General features: G+C 36.3%; 1 pseudogene; it reads left to right on the plus strand.

Moving 5' to 3' along the window:
* Positions 1-405: 405 nt before the first annotated feature.
* On the plus strand, positions 406-1,450 carry LOC118835776 (annotated as a pseudogene).
* Positions 1,451-3,832: the final 2,382 nt, after the last annotated feature.

Genomic DNA, 3,832 nt, shown 5'->3' on the forward strand with positions numbered 1-3,832 from the left:
AGGTGAGAAATTAGTCCAGGCCCCATTGAAAGTTATCAATACTTAAGCAAATGTGACTTGATGAAACATATAAAGGGGATTTTAAAAATCATCTGGGCAGGAAGCAACTGAACAGGAGAGGTGGTTGAGGGGGAAAGAATTGTAGCTGTTGAATTCTGTTTATCTTGAGCATTGCCATGGAGTCAGGCCACTCTGTCCATGACCTTTAAGAGAATTTCCAGTGCAATAGCTGCACCAAAGCCACAATCGTAGCCTTGTATTTGACAGAAGTTTGTCTTCCTGGAGAAAAACCTTAGGTGTAAAGCTGGAAGTAGTTTGTCTTTAAATTTCATCTCTTAGTTTTCCATTTTGTTTCACTTTAGAGAGATACCAAGAAACTATGAATAGCTTTCACAATGTAACAATGAAGTAAAAATGATGACTTTTGAGAGTTAAGTAGAGCTAATGAAAGTTTTCAGAGCTCATCCAAAGGCAAAGCTGGTGTTGAGGATTGCCACTGATGACTTCAAAGCTATCTGTCATCTAAGTGTTAAATTTGATGCCACTCTCAAAACTAGTAGGCTACTCCTTGAGTGGGCAAAGGAAATGAATATTGATGCTATTGGAGTCAGTTTCCATGTGGGAAGTGGTTGTACTGATCCAGAAACCTTTATCTAAGAAGTTTCTGATGCCCAATGTGTCTTTGACATGAGGGTGGAGTTTGGTTTCAACACGTATCTTCTTGATATTGGTGGTGGTTTTCCTGGTTCTGAACTTGTAAAGCTCAAGTTTGAAGAGATCTCAAGTGTAAGAAATCCAGCATTGGACAAGTATTTTCCTTCTGACTCCGGAGTGAGGATCATAACTGAACCAGACAAATCCTATGTTCCATCAGCTTTCACACATGCAATTAACATCATTGCCAAAAACCTTATATTAAGGGAATAGACAGGTTCTGATGATGAAGATGAGGCAAATGACCAAAATTTTATGTACTAAATGCTGGAGAATAAGGATCATTTAATTGCATCCTGTTTGATCATGCACATGTTAAACCTATTCTACAAAAGTGATCCAAACCAGATGATTAGAATTACTCTTCTAGCATATGGAGATCAACATGCGATGTCCTTGATCAAACTGTTGAATGCTGTGATTTACAGAAAATGCATGAGGGAGACTGGATCCTGTTTGAAAGCACAGGTACTAATTTTGTTGCTGTTCTTTCTACTTTCAGTGGATTCCAAAGATTCACTATCTATTATCTGATGTCTGGGCTGTCATGCAACAAATCAAGAACCAAGGTTTTCCAGCAGAAGTAGAGGATCGGGATATCAACACTTTGTCATTGTCTTATGCTTGGGAAAGTGCTTGAGTCCAAATGGAACACCTTTCAAGAACCTGTACTTCAGCTAGTATTAATGTACAGATGTTATTTGTAGCCATTAACTGCAAGTTTAGCTTGAAATAGAGCATTTGGGGAGAACATTAACTTAATTACTGCTAGAGTTTTAAAAAAATGTTTTCAGAATAGGATTGGTACAAATGCAACAATATGGAAGACTAACAGATGCGTCATGCTTTTCTATATTACTATGGAAACTATTTGAATATTTGTTTTATATGGACTTTTTTTCTATATACTTTTAAAGATTGATCCTCAGCTGCCAAGTGATCTTGTACAATGGCAGAATGGGATTGAGCTTAAAGGTGTTATGACCTATTTTAAAATAAAAGTATATTGAAATAAAAGCAAGAATAAAAAAAATTATTAAGTACTTATTATGTGGCAGGCACACAGGTGCTTTTCTTTGCATTAGAAAGGAAAGAATGGTATTGGCTAAACATTCAGTCATAGAGATGATCAAAAACCTGAAGATTCTTCAAAAAAACTGGTGAACTATAAAGCTTTCTGATTCATTTCCATGTGCTGTTTTATCATTATGAACAAACTAATATACCACTTGCTCTGTTCATGAATATTTTACTATTTTCTCTGGGGAAAAAATCTATTGTCATAAATATAAGTTTGTCTGATATTATAAAATGATGTCATTCCTAACATCCTGTCAACCCCAGGTAAGGTTTCTATTAATCAATCATAACTCAGGTTTTGCTATATTATTTTGTAACTCTATACTTCATGACTATTAAGTTACTATTTAATTTTTAATCATTGTATAATATGCAAATGATGTACACAGTAATGATGATCTCATGTTATTACTCCTTTTGGGTGACACAGTTTATTCTTTGAAATGACTGAAACCACCACCTCTCTGTATTGAATAGCATCCTAAAGTGGGCACTGGTTTCTATCTGTTTGTCTGCATTACGCATCAAACCACTGGTTGGTTGAACAAACTGTCATTTGCTACAATCAATTTTATGGATCTCTCAGATCAGAGATGCTTCAAAAATATGTAATACTCAGTTCTTTGAGAAGAATATTCAAACCTCCTTTAACTTACTGAATATCTTTTAGAAGCTATTAAACCCAGGAAGTGAATTAAGCAGCCTTTCAAATTACCCTTGAGAATCATATATTTAAAAAAAATCTTCTGTATCGCGTTTTGTTTTTCTCTGTTTCAGCTACACTCTCTCTGCCAAAGGTTCTCATTTATGATATACCTCAATTTTTGGAATGCCAAAGTGGAAGGTTACCCATACTTTCTCTGCCCCCATCACTACCTGTCCAAAGCTATATGACAATTCTTGAATTTTCTTGACAGCCTTAACTACACACTTCCTTTGATGTAAGCACTTAAGTGTGACTAACTGTCAGGCTTTTGAACTGAAGTCAAACTATTTTTTTCCTTCTTTGCTTCTGAAAATGAGGTGACTGAAATAGAAGTAAAACCAGCAGACGTATAACAAAGTTGTTTTTGTAAGTGACATAGTTTTAGATTTCCAAAGCTGCCTCACACAAAACTCTCAATGATAACAGCAAGATAGGGGTGAAAGAAAAATAAAGACAAGCCCCAAGTATCTTTCACTGCAGAAAGCTGTTTGGTCTTTGGAAAAGAAGTAATGACAATTTTTCCCCCTCAGGATATAAAACATGATTTATATTGCTCTCACAAGTTCCTATTTTCCAGTTATCTCATCCAACTAATTACAGCACATTACATCAAATCCTTAAATCACATTTGACAGTTTAACTTATTTTAACCCACACGATGAACCCTGGGAGGTTAAATATCCTTTATTCTGTTTCATTTTTGCTTGAGTATAAGCTCTTTGGGGGCTAGTATTATATTGTTTTTCATGAGATACATAGAGTTAAAGCTAGAGGGATCTTATAGGTCATTGAGTCCAACTTCCTTATTTTATAGATGGAGATTTTGTAGTTTTAATGTCAGTGAATTTCACAAAAAGCTTCATTAAAGGATACACAAAAACACACACACGTTCAAATTAAATTGAGTGGAATTTTGTGGGTCAGGTATCAGTACAGAATCTAAATACCTCGGGGAGAGGCTTCTGGGAAGATGGCAGAGTAGGTAAGAAAATTTCAAGTTCTCAAGATTTTCCCCCACAAAAAGGTTAAAATAGCACCTTAGGGTGAACAAAGTATGGGTAAAGACAAAGAAGAATAGGGGCACAACCAGGATCTTCCTGGGACAATTTGGGAAAACCCGAAGAAAAATCCCAGGACAAGGTTTGGTCCCTGCAAGGAGTAAACACCTTCAGGCTAGGTTCCTTTTTAACAACTAGCAGCAAGCCCTGGGGTTAGTTGGTTTGAGAGGCTGCCTCAGTCCCAGCCACAGGAACTTTTCACCATGGGATAGTGAGGGCAGTTGAGCTTTTGAGCCTAGGAAGATTGAGGGAACATCTGCTGATGAGGAATGCC

Source organism: Trichosurus vulpecula, chromosome 1, assembly GCF_011100635.1.
Source record: "Trichosurus vulpecula isolate mTriVul1 chromosome 1, mTriVul1.pri, whole genome shotgun sequence".
Taxonomy (NCBI): Eukaryota; Metazoa; Chordata; class Mammalia; order Diprotodontia; family Phalangeridae; genus Trichosurus; species Trichosurus vulpecula.